We start from the raw sequence: 16,198 nt of genomic DNA, 5'->3' as shown, positions 1-16,198 counted from the left end.
CATGCTGGGAGTTGTAGTTTTGCAACATCTGGAGGTCCGCAGGTTGAAGACCACTGGATAGGAGGTAATACTCACGTGTCCCCGCCGCTCCGCTCCTGTCACCGCTGCCCTGGATGTCGCCCTCCATCGCTGTCGCCGCGTCCCCGTGGTGTCCCCAACGCTCCGGACGTCTTCTTCCCCAGGATCCGCGCTCTCCATCGCCGTCATCACGTCGCAACGCACGCCGCTCCTATTGGATGACGGGACGACGTGATGACGTCGAAGGAGAGCGCCGGCCGTGCAGGGGATCCCGGCACGGAGCAGACACCGAGGAGGCAGGTAAGGTCCCTCCCGGTGTCCTGTAAGCTGTTCAGGACGCCGCGATTTTACCGCGGCGGTCCAGAACAGCCCGACTGAGCAGCCGGGTTAGTGTCACTTTCGCTTCAGATGCGGCGGTCAGCTTTGATCGCCGTGTCTGAAGGGTTAATACAGGGCATCACCGCGATCGGTGGTGTCCTGTATTAGCCGCGGGTCCCGGCCGTTGATGGCCGCAGGGACCGCCGTGATAGGTGGGTGTATTCGCCGTATAAGACGCACCGACAAGAAAAAGTGCGTCTTATACGGCGAAAAATACGGTAACATACTGGTTTTTCTTTCTTGAGATAAAATTAAGCACTTATTTACCCTCAGATTGTAGAAACTCCTCTGTAGAATATTGTACTTTCATATACATACAGCGCTGTTGCTTCGGATTTATTTACTGAACATTTAATAGCTGCTTCCACTGCTCACAGCTGCTTCAGTCTTCATCACCACTTCCATGGAGTGACTGACTTGTGCATATTAGGGTATATGTCCTTTTGTGAAATTGCCATATTAATGTGGCGTGAAGGAAGCACAAGCAGTACAGTGCACCCTTCATACCCTCCTATGGCAAATCCATAGTGAGCAGATAAATGAACTGTTGGCTTTCTTGTTTGGCTTAACCTTTCTTGGCTTATTTGCTTGATTCTTGAAGGAATTTTAGGTCTGGTGGTTAACTGTGCAATAATTGTTTAATTCAAACACAAGAGAACAAACATCATAATTCATTAAGCCTACTGGCTTTTTATCTTTAGTATGTTAATTTATGTTAATCAGGTTCTATCAAGTTACAGAATATTTTCGTCAACTTTTAAATAAACGTGTTCTGTCCTCAGGCCCTCAGAAACTTGATCTGTGATCTGTTTCATCTGGAGAACCCCATTCTGATGCTGTGGCCATGAGCCCTGCTGTGGTCGTGCCCCCTTCCCATAGACTTTCGTTGAGGGGCCGGGCGTGACGTCACGAGGGGGCGGCCGCAAACACGGAAGCCCGCACACAGCGTTCAGAGTAATAAACTTCCGGACGCTGCGAGCGGAGCTCCAAAAGGCAGGGCAGCGCACAACCCCTTTAACCCCTTACGGACACATGACGTTCTCATACGTCTCCATTTCCGAGTCCTTAAGGAAACATGACGTATGAGAACGTCATGTGCTTTCCCGACCCCCGCAGCCATCTGGAGCGGAGTCGGTGCCCGATGCCTGCTGAAATCGTTCAGCAGGCATCCCGGCATATCGCCCAGGGGGGTCATGATGACAATTCAGCCCAGCGATCTGCGGCGATTCCGGGTCAATCGGGTCTCCAGTGACCTGGAATTACTGGCTGACGGCCCCGAACAGCCATAGCCAGCAGGGGTGAGGTGGCACTGGTGCCACCTCACGATCGCCTGATTCGTCGGCCGGTTTACCGGCCGACCAATCAGGGCTCCTGCTGCAGGTGTCACTCCCGCAACCCGCTCCGCCCCTCTTCCGGAGGACGTGAGCAGGTGCGGAACGTGGACCCCGGGAGCTGGGGACCCAGATCCCCGGTGTCAATGTTGGGATCGGGGCCCCAGGAGCTGCAGCGGCGAGGGACTGACCTGCAGCGTGTATCACGAGTTGGGTGAGTGACAGCCTCCTGCTGTTGCTTAGCAACAGCTCCCAGCATGCAAGTAGGGCATGCTGGGAGCTGTAGTTATGCAACAGCAGGAGGCAGACAACCACAACTCCCAGCATTCCCTTATGGGCATGCTGGGACTTATAGTTTTGCAACAGCTGGAGGCACATTTTTTCTATGGAAAAGTGTACCTTCAGCTGTTGTATAACTACAACTCCCAGCTTGCACAAACAGCTAAAGTGCATGCTGGGAGTTGTAGTGGTGCATCTGCTGGTTGCATAACTACAACTCCCAGCATGCCCGTTGGCTGTCGTTTACTGCTGAGAGTTGTAGTTTTGCAACAGCTGAAGGCACAATGGTTGTGAAACTCAGAGTTTTTTTTTTACCTAACTCTGTTTCACGACTGGTGTGCCTCCAGCTGTTGCAAACTACAACTCTCAGCAGTCACCATACACCATGCACCGTACATGCTGGGAGTTGTAGTTTTGCAACAGCTGGAGGCACACTGGTTGTGAAACACTAAGTTAGGTCACAAACTCAGTGATACTTAACCAGTGTGCCTACAGCTGTTGCAAAACTAAAACTCTCAGCATGTACAGTCTGTCAGCGCATGCTAAGAGTTGTAGTTTTGCAACAGCTGGACGTTCCCCCTCCCCCCCCCCCCAATGTGAACGTACAGGGTACACTCACATGGGCGGAGGTTTACAGTAAGTATCCGGCTGCAAGTTTGAGCTGCGGCTAATTTTCTGCCGCAGCTCAAACTGCCAGCGAGAAACTACTGTGAACCCCCGCCTGTGCGACTGTACCCTAAAAACACTACACTACACTAACACACAATAAAATAAAAAGTAAAAAACACTACATATACACATACCCCTACACAGCCCCCCTCCCCAATAAAAAGGACAGACGTCTGGTACGCCACTGTTTCCAAAACGGAGCCTCCAGCTGTTGCAAAACAACAACTCCCAGTATTGTCGGACTGCCGTTGACTGTCCAAGCATGCTGGGAGTTTTGCAACAGCTGGAGGCACCCTGTTTGGGAATCACTGGTGTAGAATTCCCCTATGTCCACCCCTATGCAAGTCCCTAATTTAGGCCTCAAATGCACATGGCGCTCTCACTTTGGAGCCCTGTCGTATTTCAAGGCAACAGTTTAGGGTCACATATGGGGTATCGCCGTACCCGGGAGAAATTGTGTTACAAATTTTGGGGGGTATTTTCTGCTTTTACCCTTTTTAAAAATGTTACATTTTTGGGAAAACAAGCATTTTGGGTAAAAAAAAAATCGCGAAAGTCATGAAACACCTGTGGGGTATAAAGGTTCACTTAACCCCTTGTTACGTTCCCCGAGGGGTCTAGTTTCCAAAATGGTATGCCATGTGGGTTTTTTTTTTGCTGTCCTGGCACCATAGGGGCTTCCTAAATGCGGCATGCCCCAGAGCAAAATTTGCTTCCAAAAAGCCAAATGTGACTACTACATTTCTGAGGCCTGTAGTGCGCCAGCAGAGCACTTTTCATCCCCATATTGGGTGTTTTCTGAATCGGGAGAAATTGGGCTTCAAATTTTGAGGGGTATTTTCTGCTATTACCTTTTTTAAAAATGTAAAATATTTGGGAAAACAAGCATTTAAGGTAAAAATTATTATTTTTTTTTTACATTTGCAAAAGTCATGAAACACCTGTGGGGTATTAAGGTTCACTTTATCCCATGTTACGTTCCCCGAGGGGTCTATTTTCAAAAATAGTATGCCATGTGGGTTTTTTGCTGTTCTGACACCATAGGGGCTTCCTAAATGCAACATGCCCCCCAAAAACCATTTCCGAAAAACGTACTCTCCAAAATCCCCTTGTCGCTCCTTCCCTTCTGAACCCTCTACTGCGCCTGAGGTATGTGCTTACTCGAGAGAAATTGGGCTACAAATTCAAATACTCCTTTTACCACTTGCAAAAATTGGGTCTACAAAAACATGTGAGTGTAAAAAATGAAGATTTTCTCCTTCACTTTGCTGCTATTCCTGTGAAACACCTAAAGGGTTAAAACACTTACTGAATGTCATTTTGAATACTTTGGGGGGGGGGGGGTAGTTTTTATAATGGGATCATTTATGGGGTATTTCTAATATGAAGACCCTTCAAATCCACTTCAAACCTGAACTTGTCCATGAAAAATATCGAGTTTGAAAATTTTGTGAAAAATTGCAAAATTGCTGCTGAACTTTTAAGCCCTCTGGTGTCTTCCAAAAGTAATAACTTGTCAATTTTATGATGCAAACATAAAGTAGACATATTGTATATGTGAATCAAAAAAGAATTTATTCGTAATGTACATTTTCCTTACAAGCAGAAAGCTTCAAAGTTAGAAAATGCTAAATTTTCTAATTTGTCATGACATTTATGGATTTTTCACCAAGAAAGGATGCAAGTTACCATAAAATTTTACCACTATGTTAAAGTAGAATATGTCACGAAAAAACAATCTCGGAATCAGAATGATCAGTAAAAGCATTCCAGAGTTATTAATGTTTAAAGTGACAGTGGTCAGATGTGCAAAAAACGCTCTGGTCCTTAAGGCCAAAATGGGCTTTGTCCTGAAGGGGTTAAACTATGGTGCCTATGACATATATTGGAATGTGAAGGAATACAGTAGAACATATAGTATAAAACATATAGTATTACACTTTGACCCCTAGAGATGAAAGATGTGAACATTTAGAAAGAAAAAAACAACAAAAGGTGAAGCACACCTAGTAAAGCCCACAGTGCTTGAAAACAAAATAATAGAGTGAACACTTACAGATGTGGTTGTGCACTGGGCACAACACTACTAGATTCATATAGGAAAGGATGAGGATCCGCAACCACAAGGTTTGTCCGGACATCCGCAGGGAGCGGTCCGGTTAGAGATGCAAAGAATGGATAACAAGTCACAAAGAGAAGAATAAACCCTTTTTCCAATGCTTCTTCCAACAATATTCTGGAAATGTTTGGGAGAAGCACCTGAAAAAAAAGGTTTTATTTTTCTCTTTGTGACTTATTCACGTTATTCAAAGATGTGAACATGCAACATTTGGGGCCATCACAGGGATATCCCTAATGCTGTTTGTGCCTAACTTACAAGCTAATGTGCCTTTTTTCAAGTTTAGGAATGTTTTGGGGGGGAGAATGTCACCTTAGAAGAATGTTTGTAAATTTAAAAAGAACATGTCTTGAACATTGTCACACACTTGATCCCAAGCTTCAGGGCAGTTTAACATAGATTTAACTCTTATCGTACAATGTGACCAACTGTGCAGGACATGGTGTTGTGTGTGGGCAAGGAGGCGTACGTGCATAATTTTGGCATCAACTCTATCTCCTATAGTTTCTTTTTGTCATTGACTTTCTTTTTTCCACATTTTTTAACTCTCAAACATTTTGGATGGACTTAAAGGAGTACTCCACTGGCCAGCGTTTGGAACTAAATGCTGTGTGCGCGCTGCGGGGGTCGGCCACACCCCCTCGTGTCGCCAACCACCACATCCCCTCCCATAGACTTGCAGTGAGGGGGCGTGGCCTGGCGTGGTCAACAATTTTAATGTTCAAAACACTGGCCAGTGGACTACCCCTTTAAAACAAAGTCCAGACATGTATTATATTGTCCCCTTACTAAATAACAAAGTAAAAAAGACCTTAGCAAAGATGAGCGAGCCAAGCCCGTAGAACCCGGTCTCGCTGAAAACTTTGGCTTAAATGAGGCTCGCATAAAATTAGAACTTTACCAGGCTTGGCTTCTGTGAGGCTAGCAACTGCGCTATTATTCAAGAAGGGATGGTGTTTTGCATTTAAGCTTAGGATGAGGAATAGAGATGAGCGAACTTTTAGGAATTTCTAAATTCTAGGAATTTATTCAAATAGATTTAAAGGGGTTTTAAGGCTCAGTTATGATGACATGCAATAGCGGATTTTTTAATACTTTTTAAAGCTCAAATAAAGCTGCATAAATATCCCTGGTTGTTTGCAGATGCCTGCCCAGGGTGTACAAAATGCACACAGAGATATCGGAGGATGCAATTGCGTTTTCCAAGCGTTCCAAAAATTCTCTTTTTTAGGGATCATGGGTTGTGTATGAGGAGGCCTGGCTGGAAGTGGCAGCAGCAAGGGGGATGGCAGACTGGTGGGATTAGTAGTAACCATCATACAGGAGGAGATGGTGTCTGTAGTAGCCAGCGTACAGCAGGGGGTGGCGGCTAGTAGTAACCAGTATACAGCGGGAGGTGGTGGACTTGTAGCCAGCGTAGAGCAGGAGGTAGCGGGCTTGTTGCCAGCGTACAGCTGAAGATGGTGGACTAGTGGGACATGTAGTAGCCAGCGGACAGCAGGGGTTGGGGATAGTACTGTCTAATTAGTGGCATCTGGCATATGATGTTTAAATGCTACACTGATCCATGCCTTATTCATTTTAACAAAGGTGAGTTTTTCACGCTGCTTGGAGATATTTTTTGCTTAGAGATGACAACACTACTGTTACGCCGAGCGCTCCGGGTCCCCGCTCCTCCCCGGAGCGCTCGCTACACTCTCCTCACTGCAGCGCTCCGGTCAGATCCACTGACCCGGGGCGCTGCGATACCGCCTCCAGCCGGGATGCGATTCGCGATGCGGGTAGCGCCCGCTCGCGATGCGCACCCCGGCTCCCGTACCTGACTCGCTCTCCGTCGGTCCTGTCCCGGCGCGCGCGGCCCCGCTCCCTAGGGCGCGCGCGCCGGGTCTTTGCGATTTAAAGGGCCACTGCGCCGCTGATTGGCGCAGTGGTTCCAATTAGTATGTTCACCTGTGCACTTCCCTATATCACCTCACTTCCCCTGCACTCCCTTGCCGGATCTTGTTGCCATCGTGCCAGTGAAAGCGTTTCCTTGTATGTTCCTAGCCTGTGTTCCAGACCTCCTGCCGTTGCCCCTGACTACGATCCTTGCTGCCTGCCCCGACCTTCTGCTACGTCCGACCTTGCTTCTGTCTACTCCCTTGTACCGCGCCTATCTTCAGCAGCCAGAGAGGTTGAGCCGTTGCTAGTGGATACGACCTGGTCACTACCGCCGCAGCAAGACCATCCTGCTTTGCGGCGGGCTCTGGTGAAAACCAGTAGTGACTTAGAACCGATCCACTAGCACGGTCCACGCCAATCCCTCTCTGGCACAGAGGATCCACTACCTGCCAGCCGGCATCGTGACAGTAGATCCGGCCATGGATCCCGCTGAAGTTCCTCTGCCAGTTGTCGGTGACCTCACCACGGTGGTCGCCCAGCAGTCACAACAGATAGCGCAACAAGGCCAACAGCTGTCTCAACTGACCGTGATGCTACAGCAGCTACTACCACAGCTTCAGCAATCATCTCCTCCGCCAGCTCCTGCACCTCCTCCGCAGCGAGTGGCCGCTTCTGGTCTAAGACTATCCTTGCCGGATAAATTTGATGGGGACTCTAAGTTTTGCCGTGGCTTTCTTTCCCAATGTTCCCTGCACTTGGAGATGATGTCGGACCAGTTTCCCACGGAAAGGTCTAAGGTGGCTTTCGTAGTCAGCCTTCTGTCTGGAAAAGCCCTGTCTTGGGCCACACCGCTCTGGGACCGCAATGACCCCGTCACTGCCTCTGTACACTCCTTCTTCTCGGAAATTCGAAGTGTCTTTGAGGAACCTGCCCGAGCCTCTTCTGCTGAGACTGCCCTGTTGAACCTGGTCCAGGGTAATTCTTCCGTTGGCGAGTATGCCGTACAATTCCGTACTCTTGCTTCAGAATTATCCTGGAATAATGAGGCCCTCTGCGCGACCTTTAAAAAAGGCCTATCCAGCAACATTAAAGATGTTCTGGCCGCACGAGAAATCCCTGCTAACCTACATGAACTCATTCACCTAGCCACTCGCATAGACATGCGTTTTTCCGAAAGTCGTCAGGAGCTCCGCCAGGATATGGACTCTCTTCGCACGAGGCGTTTCTTCTCCCCGGCTCCTCTCTCCTCTGGTCCCCTGCAATCTGTTCCTGTGCCTCCCGCCGTGGAGGCTATGCAGGTCGACCGGTCTCGCCTGACACCTCAAGAGAGGACACGACGCCGCATGGAGAATCTCTGCCTGTACTGTGCCAGTACCGAACACTTCCTGAAGGATTGTCCTATCCGTCCTCCCCGCCTGGAAAGACGTACGCTGACTCCGCACAAAGGTGAGACAGTCCTTGATGTCTACTCTGCTTCTCCACGTCTTACTGTGCCTGTGCGGATATCTGCCTCTGCCTTCTCCTTCTCTACTATGGCCTTCCTGGACTCCGGATCTGCAGGAAATTTTATTTTGGCCTCCCTCGTCAACAGGTTCAACATCCCGGTGACCAGTCTCGCCAGACCCCTCTACATCAATTGTGTAAACAATGAAAGATTGGACTGTTCCATACGTTTCCGCACGGAGCCCCTTCTAATGTGCATCGGATCTCATCACGAGAGGATTGAACTTTTGGTCCTCCCCAATTGCACTTCCGAAATTCTCCTTGGACTTCCCTGGCTTCAACTTCATTCCCCAACCCTGGATTGGTCCACTGGGGAGATCAAGAGTTGGGGTCCCTCTTGTTCCAAGGACTGCCTAAGACCGGTTCCCAGTAACCCTTGCCGTGACTCTGTGGTTCCTCCTGTAACCGGCCTCCCTAAGGCCTATATGGACTTTGCGGATGTTTTTTGCAAAAAACAAGCTGAGACTCTACCTCCTCACAGGCCTTATGATTGTCCTATCGACCTCCTCCCGGGCACTACTCCACCCCGGGGCAGAATTTATCCTCTGTCCGCCCCAGAGACTCTTGCCATATCTGAATACGTCCAGGAAAATTTAAAAAAGGGCTTTATCCGTAAATCCTCCTCTCCTGCCGGAGCCGGATTTTTCTTTGTGTCCAAAAAAGATGGCTCTCTACGTCCTTGCATTGACTACCGCGGTCTTAATAAAATCACGGTTAAGAACCGCTACCCCCTACCCCTCATCTCTGAACTCTTTGATCGCCTCCAAGGTGCCCACATCTTTACCAAACTGGACTTAAGAGGTGCTTATAATCTCATCCGCATCAGAGAGGGGGATGAATGGAAAACGGCATTTAACACTAGAGATGGACACTTTGAGTATCTGGTCATGCCCTTTGGCCTGTGCAACGCCCCTGCCGTCTTCCAAGACTTTGTTAATGAAATTTTTCGTGATCTCTTATACTCCTGTGTTGTTGTATATCTGGACGATATCCTGATTTTTTCTGCCAATTTAGAAGAACACCGCCAGCATGTCCGTATGGTTCTTCAGAGACTTCGTGATAATCAACTCTATGCCAAAATAGAGAAATGTCTGTTTGAATGCCAATCTCTTCCTTTCCTAGGATACTTGGTCTCTGGCCAGGGACTACAAATGGATCCAGACAAACTCTCTGCCGTTTTAGATTGGCCACGCCCCTCCGGACTCCGTGCTATCCAACGTTTTTTGGGGTTCGCCAATTATTACAGGCAATTTATTCCACATTTTTCTACCGTTGTGGCTCCTATCGTGGCTTTAACCAAAAAAAATGCCGATCCCAAGTCTTGGCCTCCTCAAGCGGAAGACGCCTTTAAACGGCTCAAGTCTGCCTTTTCTTCGGCTCCTGTGCTCTCCAGACCTGACCCATCTAAACCCTTCCTATTGGAGGTTGATGCCTCCTCAGTGGGAGCTGGAGCTGTCCTTCTACAAAAAAATTCTTCCGGGCATGCTGTTACTTGTGGTTTTTTTTCTAGGACCTTCTCTCCGGCGGAGAGGAACTACTCCATCGGGGATCGAGAGCTTCTAGCCATTAAATTAGCACTTGAGGAATGGAGGCATCTGCTGGAGGGATCAAGATTTCCAGTTATTATTTACACCGACCACAAGAACCTCTCCTACCTCCAGTCTGCCCAACGGCTGAATCCTCGCCAGGCCAGGTGGTCCCTGTTCTTTGCCCGATTTAATTTTGAAATTCACTTTCGTCCTGCCGATAAGAACATTAGGGCCGATGCTCTCTCTCGTTCCTCGGATGCTTCTGAAGTTGAACTCTCTCCGCAACACATCATTCCTCCTGACTGCCTGATTTCCACTTCTCCAGCCTCCATCAGGCAAACTCCTCCAGGAAAGACCTTCGTTTCTCCACGCCAACGCCTCGGAATCCTCAAATGGGGTCACTCCTCCCATCTCGCAGGTCATGCGGGCATCAAGAAATCTGTGCAACTCATCTCTCGCTTCTATTGGTGGCCGACTCTGGAGACGGATGTTGTGGACTTTGTGCGAGCCTGCACTATCTGTGCCCGGGATAAGACTCCTCGCCAGAAGCCCGCTGGTTTTCTTCATCCTCTGCCTGTCCCCGAACAGCCTTGGTCTCTGATTGGTATGGATTTTATTACTGACTTACCCCCATCCCGTGGCAACACTGTTATTTGGGTGGTCGTTGATCGATTCTCCAAAATGGCACATTTCATCCCTCTTCCTGGCCTTCCTTCAGCGCCTCAGTTGGCTAAACAATTTTTTGTACACATTTTTCGTCTTCACGGGTTGCCTACGCAGATCGTCTCGGATAGAGGCGTCCAATTCGTGTCTAAATTCTGGAGGGCTCTCTGTAAACAACTCAAGATTAAATTAAATTTTTCTTCTGCATATCATCCTCAATCCAATGGACAAGTAGAAAGAATTAACCAGGTCTTGGGTGATTATTTACGACATTTTGTTTCCTCCCGCCAGGATGACTGGGCCGAATTCTCGTATAACTTCAGAGTCTCTTCCTCCAAATCCCCATTTTTCGTGGTGTACGGCCGTCACCCTCTTCCCCCCCTCCCTACCCCCTTGCCCTCTGGTCTGCCCGCTGTGGATGAAATTTCTCGTGATCTTTCCATCATATGGAGAGAGACCCAAAATTCTCTCTTACAGGCTTCATCACGCATGAAGAAGTTCGCGGATAAGAAAAGAAGAGCTCCTCCCATTTTTTCCCCTGGAGACAAGGTATGGCTCTCCGCTAAATATGTCCGCTTCCGTGTCCCTAGCTACAAGTTGGGACCACGCTATCTTGGTCCTTTCAAAATTTTGTGCCAGATTAATCCTGTCTCTTACAAACTTCTTCTTCCTCCTTCTCTTCGTATTCCTAATGCCTTTCACGTTTCTCTTCTTAAACCACTTATCATCAACCGTTTCTCTCCCAAATCTGTTCCCCCCACTCCTGTTTCCGGCTCCTCGGACATCTTCTCCGTCAAAGAGATTCTGGCATCAAAAAAGGTCAGAGGGAAAACTTTTTTTTTAGTTGATTGGGAGGGTTGTGGTCCAGAAGAGAGATCCTGGGAACCTGAGGACAATATCCTAGACAAAAGTCTGCTCCTCAGGTTCTCAGGCTCTAAGAAGAGGGGGAGACCCAAGGGGGGGGGTACTGTTACTCCGAGCGCTCCGGGTCCCCGCTCCTCCCCGGAGCGCTCGCTACACTCTCCTCACTGCAGCGCTCCGGTCAGATCCACTGACCCGGGGCGCTGCGATACCGCCTCCAGCCGGGATGCGATTCGCGATGCGGGTAGCGCCCGCTCGCGATGCGCACCCCGGCTCCCGTACCTGACTCGCTCTCCGTCGGTCCTGTCCCGGCGCGCGCGGCCCCGCTCCCTAGGGCGCGCGCGCGCCGGGTCTTTGCGATTTAAAGGGCCACTGCGCCGCTGATTGGCGCAGTGGTTCCAATTAGTATGTTCACCTGTGCACTTCCCTATATCACCTCACTTCCCCTGCACTCCCTTGCCGGATCTTGTTGCCATCGTGCCAGTGAAAGCGTTTCCTTGTATGTTCCTAGCCTGTGTTCCAGACCTCCTGCCGTTGCCCCTGACTACGATCCTTGCTGCCTGCCCCGACCTTCTGCTACGTCCGACCTTGCTTCTGTCTACTCCCTTGTACCGCGCCTATCTTCAGCAGCCAGAGAGGTTGAGCCGTTGCTAGTGGATACGACCTGGTCACTACCGCCGCAGCAAGACCATCCCGCTTTGCGGCGGGCTCTGGTGAAAACCAGTAGTGACTTAGAACCGATCCACTAGCACGGTCCACGCCAATCCCTCTCTGGCACAGAGGATCCACTACCTGCCAGCCGGCATCGTGACAACTACTTTGTCGTGCGGTAATAACTCAATTATGAATTATGGTCATAAAAATATTAATAATGAAAAATGTTAAATTATGACAATTATCAAAAATATCTATATTATGACCTGGTGAATTGTAGACAAAGCCAATCAATACAAATCACATCTGAGTCCAACTATTTCCTCAGATATCAAGTTTGTTTTATGACGGGATGACATTAACGCTTAAGGATGTAGTTTTGCAATATACAATAATACACAGGTATTATAAAAGTATGCAGATTTATTGATTATAAGGTAATGAACATAAATGAGTAATAAACACAATGATATATGCAAATGAATATCAATTAGATATATTAGTAATCATTACAAGCTTGTTAATTGACTACATATAGTGGAACAATACATGTGAGTAGTAAGTAACTTGTTACAATGAAACAAAAGCTCCTAGGTTAGGAATATCATATAATAAAAAGGTTATTTATCACTGCGTCCAGAGGAACCTCATGATATCAAGATGGGCAATATCTAATCATAGATATCAATATGGAATGCTAAATACACTCCCCGCCCCGTTCTAACCGACTACAAATCACATGACTCCATGAATGAGCAAATCCATAAGGATATAAACATGGAAGAAATTTTATATACAGGGTGGGCCATTTATATGGATACACCATAATAAAATGGGAATGGTTGGTGATATTAACTTCCTGTTTGTGGCACATTAGTATATGTGAGGGGGAAACTTTTCAAGATGGGTGGTTACCATGGTGGCCATTTTGAAGTCGGCCATTTTGAATCCAACTTTTGTTTTTTCAATAGGAAGAGGGTCATGTGACACATCAAACGTATTGGGAATTTCACAAGAAAAACAATTATGTGCTTGGTTTTAACGTAACTTTATTTTTTCATGAGTTATTTACAAGTTTCTGACCCCTTATAAAATGTGTTCAATGTGCTGCCCATTGTGTTGGATTGTCAATGCAACCCTCTTCTCCCACTCTTCACACACTGATAGCAACACAGCAGGAGAAATGCTAGCACAGGCTTCCAGTATCCGTATACACTGCTATATACTACTATATACACCGCAGGAGAAATGCTAGCACAGGCTTCCAGTATCCATAGCTGTTGCATACAGCTGCTAAAAAGTACTGGAAGGGTAAATATTTTTTAATAGAAGTAATTTACAAATCTGTTTAACTTTCTGGCCCCAGTTGATTTAAAAAAGAAAAATTTTCCACCGCGGTACCCATTTAACACAGAAGTGGTATAGTCACGTTTTCTCAAACGATTGTCTATGACCCTTCATGTCTCTTGCAGCTGGTGTAGATGATGCCCTCTTGGCACGTATAAATTCTCCCATAGGGAGATTTCGGATTGTGTGACGTGGATGATTGCTTTTTGCATGTAAAATATTGTTTCCGGCAGTTGGTTTATGGAAAAGTTGCGTATTTTTTGGCTGGCAGAGTGACATCAAGGAAATTGGTGGTGATCTTGTCCAATTGAAAAGTAAATTTCAGATTATGGGAATTTGTGTTAAAGGGGTACACTGCTGCTCAGAGTTTGGAACAAAGTGTTCCAAAGGCTGGAGCCGGGAGCTTGTGATGTAAAAGCCCCACCTCCTCATGATGTCACGCCCCACCCCCTCAATGCAAGTCTATGGGAGGGGGCGTGACGGCTGTCACGCCCCGTCCCATAGACCTGCATTGAGGGGGCGGGTCGTGACATCATGGGGGCAGGGCTATGACGTCACAAGCTCCCGTTGCCACCTCCAGTGCTTGGAACAGTTTGTTACAAACGCTGAGCAGCGGAGTACCCCTTTAAGGTATTGTACAAATGAAATAGCTTCCTCCTCTGACCCCCTCCTCCATCGGGCATCCTGTCACCTGAAATTAATAATTCCCATTGAAGGAAAAGAAATTATGTTTTAGAACAAAAAGTAGTACGTCCAGTATGAATTGTTTTATGTCCCGACTGTAGTTGGCATACTTGTTAAGATGAAATAGGTGAGATTGATTTGTGTGGTATACACGTGTAGGATGACGTGACATCACATGACATTTATCTTGTAGACTCCATGGAAAAGACAGTCATGGAGTAGAGTTTTGTTGTCCCTGATATATCCCGTTGCTCGGGACACAAGTGGTTGAAGCAGGTGATTCAACCACTTGCCGAGATGTTCCTGTAGCGATTCTATGCCCGCCACTCTGGGGCGTAGTGGAGGAGGGAACACATTTTACTGGGTTTTAGGAAACCCATGGAAAACTGGGCATTTTGGGAAGTCTGGAAGCATATGGGTTTTCTGTTTCTCAGTATGCCCAGACACACCCTTCATTTAATATCCTTTACAACTTTATCCTAACTACAGATGTGGGATTTTATGCCACATTCCTATATATATATAATATATGGATGTATAATTAATTGTGCAATTAATTATATACACCAGTCCTCAAAGGTACATATGAAAGGAAAAGAGGATGGATCGAGTGATAAAGTAAATTACAATTGATTCTGGTAAAAATAAATTATATATATACTCAAAGCCTCCTGTCGCCCTAGCCGGGCCTTTGCATTGGGTGAAGGGGCTTAGCAGATGTATAAAAATGTCAAGATATACACAAATAAAAAAATAAAATAAAAAAAATAAGTAAATAAAATGGTATAACAATAATATAAAGTTCCGGTGTGTATACCAACTAAAATAATGTAGTAGCAGCTGGGTAGATTTGCGATTAAATGATGCGCTATTTGCCAGGAAAGCTCATTGGTAGCACAGTGCAAAGTTCAGCAATATAATATAATAAGAGCAATTTCCGTTAGTGCTTTATAATCTTTGGTGGTATAGTGGCACATAAATGACACAGGATTTGGTGCACGGCACCACTCACCGACCATACGGATACTGGGGAGGCATGCAATCCGGGCTGGCATGGAGGCGTCCGACACAAAAAATTGTGCTCGTCTGCCCGATGGAGCCTTTGGATGGTTCGGCAGTCTGCGGCTGGCACGGGATGGCGTGGCTGACGATGTGGAGACAGCAGGTAGATCCTGTGGCCGAATCGGGGTACCTTGGAGTGACATCTATAGTACGCATGGATTTATTAACTGCGCACTTTTCCTTTACACCAAGAGCTGTTTTTTTTTTGCGCAAATATAAGCCCTCTTGGACTTAACGTAGCAAGATTCTATAAATCACCTATTCTATTTTCCAAAGAGTGGATTGAGGAGATTACTATATTTACCCGCAATTTATGAAGCTCATTGCGCTTGATTGATAAATTTAGCGCTTCTGCGCATAATTTAGAATTCGGGAAAAGGGGTAAACTGCTTCTACCATACACAAATAATGATACATGTCCCCCATACGCACATACATTGAGTTTTGTATACATAGATAATTATTATATTTATTATTATTATTATTTATATTATTATTATTACATTATTTATCTTCCAAGAAAGAAACAAAAAATATGACACAATCGCTGATAAATAATACAGTTCACAGTTGCCTTGACAACCGACATAATACCGAGAAAATAAAGAAAGTGTTAGAATCAGATTGGCAAATTAGATATAGAAGAAATACAATGAATCTCTAATCTTCACCACTTATAAGGAAAAAGGAAAAGAATCAATTCGTAAAGATTCACTCATTACAACTGCAGATTTAATATACAGACAGGATTTTGGTCACATTTATTTCTCAATGACCCCAAATGGTCAAAACACATAGGGAGAGATTTATCATTGCATTTAGAGCTTTTTTTATTTAGCTTACTCTGGAAGCACAAAATGTGCGCCAAATTCTTCACCCCCCCCCCCCCTTGGTATTATGATTAATTTGTCCTAGATAACCTGTTTCGGCCTTATATAGCTACGTTTTCTATGAAGGCATTACAGAGCTAACGTATAAGGTGCTGAGCTCTGTTTTACCGCCATATACCTCTAATCTCATGACTGCAGGCCTGAAGTATTGGTGACTATTGCCCATATTAGATAAAGAATAGAGAAATGACTGCCTCACCAGATAAGTTGGTTATGTCAATGTGGTCAGAAATCGTTTGTCTCATTCAGTTTTTTCACACACAATTTCAAATAGAAGATTTTTAAAACAATGTATAAACAGCAGCATATACTCCTTGAGGGTGCGTTCAC

At 46.5% G+C, this 16,198-nt stretch overlaps 1 protein-coding gene across 1 annotated transcript in view; it reads left to right on the top strand.

The window, feature by feature from the left end:
- Positions 1 to 4,406: 4,406 nt before the first annotated feature.
- Positions 4,407 to 16,198, top strand: part of LOC130367540 (uncharacterized) — a 60,316-nt gene continuing 48,524 nt past the window's right edge. Inside the window, exon 1 of the mRNA XM_056569977.1 lies at positions 4,407 to 4,670. The gene's annotated coding sequence lies outside the window, so the exon portion shown is untranslated. The remainder of the gene's footprint in view (positions 4,671 to 16,198) is intronic.

The sequence above is a fragment of the Hyla sarda genome, chromosome 4, assembly GCF_029499605.1.
Source record: "Hyla sarda isolate aHylSar1 chromosome 4, aHylSar1.hap1, whole genome shotgun sequence".
Taxonomy (NCBI): domain Eukaryota; kingdom Metazoa; phylum Chordata; class Amphibia; order Anura; family Hylidae; genus Hyla; species Hyla sarda.
Note: the sequence above shows the minus strand (reverse complement) of the source record. Positions and strands in the feature narration are given on the sequence as shown.